The sequence below is a fragment of the Euprymna scolopes genome, chromosome 4, assembly GCF_053919585.1.
Source record: "Euprymna scolopes isolate OS-2025 chromosome 4, ASM5391958v1, whole genome shotgun sequence".
Classification (NCBI taxonomy): Eukaryota; Metazoa; Mollusca; class Cephalopoda; order Sepiida; family Sepiolidae; genus Euprymna; species Euprymna scolopes.
In genome coordinates, this window is record NC_136485.1 from 20197974 (window position 1) to 20209551 (window position 11578).

The window sequence follows — 11578 nt, forward strand, 5'->3', positions numbered from 1 at the left end:
GTTTCTTTAGAATGTTGCACTACGTAAGATAATAGATTGAAGCTTATGTAATAAAATATTAATTAAGATTCCTAATGGTTCCTTATGATTCAGGGAAGGAGGAGGATACTCGATTCCGTGTTTATAATGAAAAAAATCCCTGTGAGATTCTTTATATTTTTCAAAATGCACATGTAAAAGATTTGAGTTATATCAAACAAAACGCCATGAGAATAATATCCAAAATGAAAATAAAGCGTTCTAAAAAGTTAACTGATGTAAATTACTGAATTTATAAATTATAAAACTTTTATATTCAATTTCTCTGAAAAATGAAATAACATATATACTTTTTCTTTAATTTGAATAAAATCATTTGTAATTTTTATTTTAACAAGCTCAAAATGATTCGATTTTATAAAAATGACACTTGTAGAATTTTTTTTATAAAAGTATATTTTATCGATGGTTTCCACATACATTTTCCCATATGTTTGGAATAATGACTCGTTTTAATGTTTGATATTATATACTGATCAAGAGCGTTCTACTAAGTGCATACACTAATAAATTATTTTTGAAATCTCGTATAGATTCATAAATTTGACAAAATGAACATGAAAAGGCTTAGGTTCGATCATAACGTCGTGTAAATGATATCCAACATCGAAAAAAATGCCATACGAAAAATTAAACTAATGGAAATTACTGATATATCAAAATATAATAAAATGTAAGAATTTTTGTTTTAATGTTAAATCATACTGAAAGGTGCAATCCTCGGTATAGGCGATGCTCTTTTTTTTACATAGTGTTCCCAGCTTATCAAAGTTCGGAGGACAATCTACGACAAGGGTTGGCTATGTTAGGAAGACTGCTAACAACAATGTGATGACCCATAATGGAATAACTTATGTATAGCTTTAATATATAAAAGGAAATATTAACAAGAACTGATTTACATTGGACTTGAAATTGGCAAAGTTATAATCAACTGGGAGCATCCTAATGGTATTGTACTTCGGAGACGAAACTTTATTCATAGGCGGTTTGTTCGGTTTTAAACACAGATAGAGAATACGGGAACTTGTTGTGAGTTTCTGTAGCTGGACGTATTTTTTACAGGGTAGGACTATAGATTGATTCTCATATAATAAAATTTTACTTAAAGTTTTTAATGTTCTGTTATCCCTGTATGCAATGATGAATCCTCTTTTAAGTCTTGTATAGTTTCCCATGTTTAGCAAAATGTACATGTAAAATTTTGGAGTTGGATCAACAAAAACGTCGTATAAAGAAATCCAAAATTAAGAACATGTCGTACAAAAAACCCAACAAATATAAATTAATAATATCACGAAATATTATGAAATAGAAACATTTTAGTTTCAGAGTCAATTTATAAATAAAGTAGAATAAGATTAACAAAATGACATGATCAAATTTGATAAAATTAAAACTAGTACAATTCAAAAAAAAATTAGGGGTTATCATTGTTTTTCACACGTATATATGTTTTGAATAATAACTTAACGTAAATTATTGTAATTAAATTAACGGCGAAAATCACTAGTTGTCTGCTTCTTGTTTATAAAGAATATAATAATAAGCGAATAATTAATATTGTTACTAGGTTGGGTTTCGATGATTAATGCTCTTAGACTAATCTCAGTCGTACCGACAACGTCACGCTTGTATGAACTAATTAATGGAGAATATCTTATTATATCGATAAAACAGACCAACGGCTATTACAGGTTATTTATCTCATTTGTTTCCAGCTTATTAGCTTATGACTTGAATGCATTTGAGTAAATAGAGTTAATCAACGGAGATAAAGACGAAGTTTCTCTGAACCTGGGCAAAACCTTGTAACCCCATTAATAATGTGCGAATTAATTTGCATCACCAAAGGCAGCAAAGTTGCGGCGGCTTATCTAATTACAAAACTGTCTGATCGGAGATTTTCTCCCCTGAGATAACCTCGCGTGCAAACATATTTAACTTGCGTATTGCCATAGAAATCTAATTTACCAAACAGTTGAACTTCGGTTTCTCCTTCGTATATATTCCTAATTAAAGCCAGGTATACAATTCTCTGTTCATCTTAGTCTTCTAGTTAAAGCAAGGTAAACCTATAAAATATGAATAGACGTATCTGAAAATGTTTCTTTTTTAATTAGACTTGACACATTGCTAAAAATGCTACTTTAAACAAATAGCGTAATAGACTGACAGATTGACAGCGCATCGTATAGTGTTATGTGGTCGTATATGTAATTCTGATGCGACTACTCTTTCTTGTTTTAACCGAATACATCATTGACCTGACAAACAAATAATATATAATCTCGTTTGTCTCTGTAGCCTCTTTTACAATGAATATAGGTGGAACGCTAAAAGTGTCACCCTAAAGAAAACAACACTACAGCTTTATTTTGCAAATTCTATTGAAAAAATCAATTCAGTTAACTTGATTATGTCGTCGAGCTGATATCGGAAATGGGAGCATGGCATTTCCCCAAGCACCGGCAGGAGATTGGCGAATGCTCGACTGATGGCGGCAATGAGGGGCTGACTTTGGTGATAGAAGGAGGTCATGCTTGTGGTGTTCTCCACGTATTATCAAACGAAGTAGTCCAGCGGGTTCAGGTCGATAGAGGAGGAGGGGTTGTGAGAGAAGGTTATAAATTCCGAGCACTCCTTCCGAAGTGAAGCCTGGCATTTATTTGAATCGTGTGTCGGCGCCGAGTCCCGCTTAAACATCCAGGGTATGTCAACGGTTACGTGATTGCACCAGGGGATCAGCACACTCTTCAGCAAACCTAGGTAGACTTTGTTCTTGACTTAAACGGAATACAAAGATCTGAAGTTGCATTTTTTGGTCCTCACATGAAACTACACTAAAGATCACAACCGTGAGCGGAAACTGTTTTCATCACCCTGGTAACGTCTCCGTTATTCGTGGCAATCCAGCAATGCATTTTGATGGTGATGGCAATGGTCCTGTTGTCATAACTTGAATCGGTAGAGATCAAGAGTTGTAAAGGGGCGCACTCCTCGCTCGTTGAACATTGTGCCACTTTCAGATATAATTGACGGTATCTATCGCTGTTGGGATTTGTACACAACTGGTCAACTAGTAGATAATGTGGTTAACAAATGTTAAATGACACACTGCTGCCAATACAGCACTACTCAAAACCTCGACGCTCTGCTATCAAAACTTGCTCCTCTGACATCCAAATCTATATATCTATAAAAGTGAACGTGTCTGTCTGTCTGTCTGGTCTGTGTGTGTGTCTGTGTGTTTGTCTGTCTGTGTACATTTCCCTACGCTATAAATCTGTCAATTTTTAGTCTATAGACTCGAAATTTGAAATACCGGGTACTGAGATTTGGGAAAATCAATGTGACGGGTGTCAGCCAGAAATTTTGCTGTTAAGGGGTCAAATTTCAACGATTTGACCTTTAAGAACTCTACCCAACTCCTCCGACAATTTTGGGTCTAGACACTTGAAATTTTAGATATAGGTTCCTTGAACCTGGATCTAACTTAATAAAGTAATTTGAGCCCAAAACTATAAATTTTAAGGGGTCATAATAGGGGTCAAATTTAAAAAAAAATTGACGTCTGCGGTCTATACCAAATTACTCAGACAATTTCTGGTCTAAACATTTGAAATTTTACATAAAGTGTATTCAGAGATAGGGCAAGCTTTTTAATTGGTTTGAGTCGAAAGTTTCAGTTGTCAAGGGGTCAAAGTTCAAAAGATTTGATATTTGCCGTGTCTAGCAAATTACTCGGCCAATTTGGTGTCTAAACGTTTGAAATTTGTACATTACGAGTATTCAGGCATGCTGCAAGCATTTTAATCAGTTTTGGGGCGAGCATTTTGCTGCTAAAAGGTCAAAGTTGAAAGAGTTGACTTTTACAAATTCTACCAAATTCCTCCGCCAATTTTGGGTTTAAATACTGGAAATTTTGCATGTAGGTAACTTGGATATGGGTAAAACTTTGTATTTTGATGTGGGACCAAAATATTAAATGTTAAGGGTTCAAAATTGGGTCAAAGTTAAAAAAAATTATCTCTGCTGTCTCTACGAAATTACTCACCAAATCTCTTGTATATCTATAAAAGTGAAAATTTCTGTCTTTCTTTTCTCTATGGGAGTAAAGAAAGACTATTATACAGAAAGGCATTACTTTACATATTCACACTTTTTAATATTTGCATATGCACATAACCTTATGAACAGTACATAGTGCCCGAGCAAAGCCGGGCGGAACTGCTGGTCAATAATAATCCCATCTCTGATAAATCAGGCTTCTCATATTTAACCGGAAGCATCTCATTTGAATTTTATGTGACAGCATTACAAAGATATAAGGAAAAGCTGCCGCTTTTTCCCAAGGTTTTTCCTTGTGTTTAATCACACGCTCCCTTGATTTTTAAGATCAATAACTGGTCTCATATTCAACCAACGATGCTGGACGGCTTTGTTCACAGTGCGACTCGTACCGATTCTTCTTATACAACTTCATCAATCTCATCCTTTGCTGGGAATGAAACTTTCTGTATGTCTTAGATACGAAGTACTATCAACTGCCAATGTCATCTTGGAGAGCACCTCAGTTATAGTACCCCTTCTTCAGCGGGTTTACCACAAGAATTGGCTGGTTTCACACACAACTCTTCACCAACCCTGATTTTCGCTCATACCTGTGCCACTCACTCTGTGACTGCCAATAGATATCGCCATTCGTATATAAAAATAGATCGATGCGGAACTGACGTTTTATGTTGGCTAGCCTTCGGTGCTATAGAAATGCTCACAATAACCAGCTTAACGGTCTTCTATAGTTTGCGTCAAGTATATCTATCTCATCCTGCTATACACCTTGTTTCTGCTGCGTATACGCCCACTGATTCGTGGGATCAGGAAACTATTCTAAGATTATTTTATAATAGTGTTATAATCTTCAAAAAACCTGTAAATGTTCTTATAGTTTCATCCTATAGAACCAAAGATCAATATTCAATTTGGCTACAAGTATAAATGTGTCCGTGTATATATATATATATATATATATATATATATATATATATATATATATATATATATATATATATATATATATATATGGTGACCCATAAAAACGGGCCCGGCTCTAATAAGGGCCCGTGTCTTACTGTTTTGTCCGAATGAAATGAAACTTTGGCCATGACTAGTTTATTATATTCAAAACATTACATCAACACTCTAGGGTCTTTGGCCTTGTTTTTTTTCTCCGTTCTACAGCATATGTTCTAGATGATCTCTTTTGTTTTTTTTGGTCACCCTGTATATACACACAGAAATACATACATAGATATGTAATTTATTTTGGCAATATTTAAGTTTGGAATCTCAGCGATAATTGGTCAGAATTTAACAAATGAAAACTCGTTTGAAAAGTAATGACCTGGCTCGTGTAGTGGGCTATGTGACATTTGCCCCTAAGGTCGCGCATTAAGAGAATCAGCTGTTATTCAGAGCCTTCTGGGGCACTTTCTTATAGCCATAAAATGTTTTCATAAATGTGTACTATCTTTCCACCCTCTAAAATATTCTTATAAAATTACATCTATTATAGGTTTTCGAGGGTGTTGAAAACGAACATAACGTTTGAATTATTAGAAAGCGAGTAGTCTTCTAAGAAATGAAGAAGTTTCAGTTTCCAAACGTGAAAGATCACTTTTCTGTATGAATTTACCATACAATGAGCACCAGGTTTATAGACACATTTTTTCGGGGGGCCCTCTGTTATCTTATTTTAGGATTGGTCTTAACTGTGTCCTGTAAGGCCAACGCAAAACCTTAAGATACTTCTTTTTAATAGATGCTCGGTGTGCTAAAACCGGCTATTACATTTAAATTTTCCGCAAATAAGTATTTTCCGGCTATTAAGCAAAAATACGTGCACTTGCGGGTACAGCAATGACCAATACTTATGACAAAGTATTATATTGCTTAATACCCGGAAATACTTATTTGCGAAATATTTCAATACGATACTCGTTTGCAGTACACCCGAAAACCTATGTATAACAAGTTTTTAAATGTAAGTTTAGTGTTTGTTTACCAGGCCGTAATTACCAAATAAAAACCACCTTAAAAAAATAAATAAATAACAGACGCCTCCTCCCCGACAAAAGTGGGTGTTCATTTTACGTTGAATTAAAAAGTGATTTCACAGTGTATAAGAATTATTTGATAGTGGAGATATTCATAATCGTAACCTATTCCAAAAAAGAGGGGTTATGACATATGAGAAATAGGTAGAATCACGTGTCCTCTTGCGATCATTTCAAATGATTTGAAACCATAGCAGAAAGTTTTAGTCTCCCCACCATCGGGGCCAAATGCTTTAGCTATATATATATATATATATATATATATATATATATATATATATATATATATATATATATATAGAGAGAGAGAGAGAGAGAGAGAGAGAGAGAGAAGGGGAGAGACAGAGAGAGATAGAGAGAGAAAGAGAGCGGAAAAGGGAGAGAGATTGAGAAAGAGAGAAAAATAGAGGTACAGAGAGAGAGAGAGAGAGAGAAAGAGAGAGACAAGGGGAGAGACAGAGAGAGATAGAGAGAGAAAGTGAGCGGAAAAAGAGAGTGAGAAATAGAGGTACAGAGAGAGAGAGAGAGAGAGAGAGAGAGAGAGAGAGAGAGAGAGAATGACCACAGGTAAGTAAACAACTAATCATACAGTAGTGTTTATTTGTTGTTAGTCTTTCGAAAATTCTGTTTAGCAATGATCTGGCGGAAGTAATTATAATTACTTCCTGTTTTTGTATATGTGCGATTTTTGTATATGTGTGATCGTCAGCTGTTAGCGCCTTTTACCGAGGTCCAAGTGAAAGGTTTAGTTAAAGCATGAACAATCCATATATTACCAGTGTATATATATATATATATATATATATATATATATATATAAATATATATATATATATATATTTATATATATATATATCCTCACCTTATTCAGTTGTTGTTTCACGACGTTTCGATCAACTATTCTGTGGCTTTCATCGACGACGGGATAGAAACTCTGAATCTCCTAACTGTATTTCCAGCAATTACTGCCAGCCATAGCTGTTGTCTGTCACCAAGTTTTGGAAAAGTAAACCTCTGGCCAGCTTTGGGAAAGGTTTGAAACCGCTATCTTCAGACAATTCATAGAGGTTCAACCGATCTATCCACTGCACCAGGGAAGGCGATCAAGGTTGGATTCTTTTTGGTCTTATGAATCCACGTTTATTTATTATCGGATCTTTCATGGTCGGATCCATACCGAATGATATATATATATATATTATTCAAATGGAATTCATAATTGAGTAGAGTAGTATTTATTAATTCGCTTATTGCCGACTATTATCCTCATTATTCTAAGTTGTTGTTTCAGATATTTCAGGCCTTTGTCTGGTAGGAACCGCGACGGAATAGGAACTCCAAATCGCCTAACAACAACTATGGATAGCAGTAATTTTTGAGAATGCAGTTAGGAATACACATGCACATACACATTACGCACTCATATATATATATATATATATATATATATATATATATATATATGATGGATTGTTGATGGTTTATGAGGTAAGGGTGTCAGATGTGCTTTTACATGTTGTCTAACAAAATGTATTTACAATCTCTTAATGTAAGTATGCATATTGATTAGTAATATATAATAGTTATTAAATAATTAAATATGGCTCATTTCATCAATCAGTTTGATAAGCGGTAACCTTAAGTAATCACGTGCTTTAATTGTGCGAGGTTTACTGTTTCAGATCGGATTTGTTTCGATTCACATAAACGATATTTTAATATTTTTATTGTATAGAATCCAAAGTTAATCAGCGTTTGTTTCCCAAAAAAATTATTCGTTTCCATTCTAAACATAACAAGGCCGATAGGCATTAGTCGCGTGCTCTCGTGTAAGGACTGAATGCGTGAATGTAGGATTGGCATGAAATTTTTAAAGATAAACTAAAATGACCGAAATATGGACTGAAATGACTTAAATAAAAAGTAAATGACTTCAATGAACTTAAGGATGAATTGAATGACCTTAAAAATGACTTGAATGCTTAAAAAAAACGGTATTCCTTCCAAAACAACTTGAATGATCAGAAGAATGACTTGAATGGCTTTGAGACTGACTGGTTGTTCAGTGGGTGATCATTTTACATAAAATTAATACAGAAAAATGATCCCCCATTTTATATCACAATAAGTACAGCATGTAGTAAGAACAGATTCTACACTTTGAGTAAGGGTATTTATTTGCTCCCCCACCGAGCAAATTAGGCACAGGCCGATTTTTAATGGGAGGATTGAAGGAGAAATGGGGATCAACTGCCTGGGGAGAAGGGGAGCTGGATAGTGACGATTGGTATGAAAGGTTTCCCCTACATTGACCAAAGTCTTATATGTGGGGCTGCCCCCACATATGGTCTTTGCTTGCAGTATCTGCCGGAACAGATACTACACTTTAATCTTGGCCAAAAGGCCAAGAAAAGAGTATTTATTTGCTCCCTCACCGAGCAAATATGGCACAAGACCGATTTTTAATGTGAGGAGTGAAGGGGAAATAGGGACCAACTCTCCGGGGAGTAGGGGATCTAGATAGTGATAATTGGTATGAAGGGTTCCCCCTACATTGACCAAGGTCTTATATGTGGGGGGAAACCCCACATATTGTCTTTGCTTGCAGTATCTGTCGGACAGATGGTATTTATTTGCTCCCCCACCGAGCAAATTAGGCACAAGGCAGATTTTTAATGTGAGGAGTTAAGGGGAAATGGGGACCAAGTCCCTGGGGAGTAGGGGAGCTGGATAGTGACAATTGGTATGAAGGGTTGCCCCTACATTGACCAAGGTCTTATATGTGGGGTCGCCCCCACATATGGTCTTTGCTTGCAGTATCTGTCGGACAGATGGTATTTATTTGCTCCCCCACCGAGCAAATTAGGCACAAGGCCAATTTTTAATGTGAGGAGTGAAGGGAGAGGGAAGGGGAAAAGGGGACCAGCTCCCGAGAGGTGGGAAATGGGAGCTGGTTAAAGGTCAGTCATGTGGGGTTGCCCCCACATCTGGTCTTTGCTAGTCATAGCTAGTCATAGCTTGCAGTATCTGCCGGAACAGATGGTATTTATTTGCTCCCCCACCGAGCAAATTAGGCACAAGGCCGATTTTTAATGTGAGGAGTGAGGGGAAATGGGGACCAACTCCCCGGGGAGTAGGGGAGCTGGATAGTGACAATTGGTATGAAGGGTTGCCCCTACATTGACCAAGGTCTTATATGTGGGGTCGCCCCCACATATGGTCTTTGCTTGCAGTATCTGCCGGAACAAATGGTATTTATTTGCTCCCCCACTGAGCAAATTAGGCACAAGGCCGTTTTTAATGTGAGGTAAAAACCAGCTCCCCTAAAAGGGGTCACTCTGGTTACCAAAAATAATAATTGTCCCAGTATAGAGGGTCTCCCCTCCATTGACTGGTACAAACCATCTCAAGTGCAGCATCTGCCGGAACAGATACTACACTTTGATCTTGGCCAAAAGGCGAAGAAAGTTTAAAAAGCTAAGAACAGCATCTATTAAGAACAAACCTAGATCTCAACCAAAAAGCCAAGCACAAAAGTGTTACGGACAGACCGACAGATCCGACAAACTGACCGAAAGACCAACCGATTGACAGACCGACCGACAGACCGACCGACAGACCGACCGACCGACTGACCGTCGGAGTGACTTATAGAGTCGCTTGCACGCGACAAAAACCAGATACGAAATTACTTATCAGATATGAGATTGAGTTTTACTCGAACACTTTCTAAAGACCAATATCTTCATATTTGCAATTCCACCAATCTTGTTTTATACGATATTGATTACTTTTCCGTGACTTTTTCTCTTCCGAATTTCTATTTATTATTAGTAAAAATTTAATAAAAAAACGACAGTATACAAAATTGAATATTCTAGTAAAAATAGAATTGCGATAGTATAATATTATCTACCGCTTTTTTTTTTATTTTATTTTAGTGATTGCGTAAACTCACTTCTCTGAGCTAATATAATTGTAACTAGACTGATATAGTGGCACATGGGGGTGGAAAAGTCACAGTGATAGACAAGGACACACCCATTCACACATGGACTCACAACAGCGCAGACATATATATATATATATATACATATATATATATATGTATATATATATGTGTGTGTGTGTGTGTGTGTGTGTGTGTGTGTGTGTGTGTGTGTGCATATAAAGGGTGATAAAAAACGGGCCCCAACTCTAATTAGGCCCCGGTTTTTAGTGTTTTGTCCGAATGAAATGAAACTTTGGTCATAACTAGTTTATCATATTCAAACCATCACACCAAAAAACTAGGGACTTTGGCCTTTTTTCTCCGTTCTACTGCATATGTTCTTCATGGCCTCCATTTAGCTTCTTTTTTTTTGGATCACACGATATATATATATATATATATATATATATATATATATGAGACAATTTTGTTAGTTCCTTGTACCATTGGTCCATTTTAAGTAAAACGGTCTCATATTAGCTTCAAATGTACCTTAGTGATTTACTTCTGACTCAACAGCAATGTGCACATACAAAACTGCTCTATTTTTCCAGACACTTCTGTTGGCTATATAGATGTAGCTTGAATTTATAGTGCTCATTTTCATATATATATAAATAATTATCTACATCACCAAGAAAAAAACGACACTAGAAACAATTTAACTTTATTATTATTTTTTCGTTTACCTGGTCGATCCCAGAAAAGAATACCAAGCGCTCTACTGTCGAATGATATCTACACTTTCCTGCAAAACCCCTAACGTTCTCTAACGGGGTATACATGCGGCTGTAAACTGCTTCTGTATTTGATAGGTCCATGAAACTTTCTCCTTTGGCGGAAGCTTATTCACCCCGCTTAGGGTCAGTGTCACAGTTTTCCTCGTAACCACTCCGATCTTGACTTTGTTTCCGTCGGGTTAAGGTATTATTCTTTTCAGTTCTACAAGGTCGGCATTCTAAAACGTTAATTTCTCTCTATGAAAAAGTTTTAGTTTATAGCCAACCAATTGGTGCGCACGCACAGAAAAATACCGTCAATTTACGCGGATTGTGTAGCCTTTCTCAAGAATATTTGACGTAAGCTGTAAATAATGACTTGGTGGATCGTGGTCAAATTTTGTCTGAACTATAACCAGGATTGTCTAACCTGGGTTTACGCCTACATCACTTCCGGTTTTGCCGTGGTCGTAACAGAAAAGACGTCACGTTTTCCCCATTCTTTTCCTCCTTCATGGTACTGAGTCGGGGGCTGCCTTCCTACTACCTCTTTTTTCTTTTTTCCTCAACATACACATCTATACACCCGGGAAACGCCGGGCTGAAATGCTAGTAATTAATGAATTACATTTAAAGTTCTTTTATATAATATTATAATACGACCCTTTCCAACACCCTGAAAAACCTCATCAGTATGCCCTGTATTTAAG

The 11578-nt window shown here is 36.2% G+C and overlaps 1 pseudogene; it reads right to left on the reverse strand.

Moving 5' to 3' along the window:
• Nucleotides 1–9416: 9416 nt before the first annotated feature.
• On the reverse strand, nt 9417–9629 carry LOC145275111 (U2 spliceosomal RNA; annotated as a pseudogene).
• Nucleotides 9630–11578: the final 1949 nt, after the last annotated feature.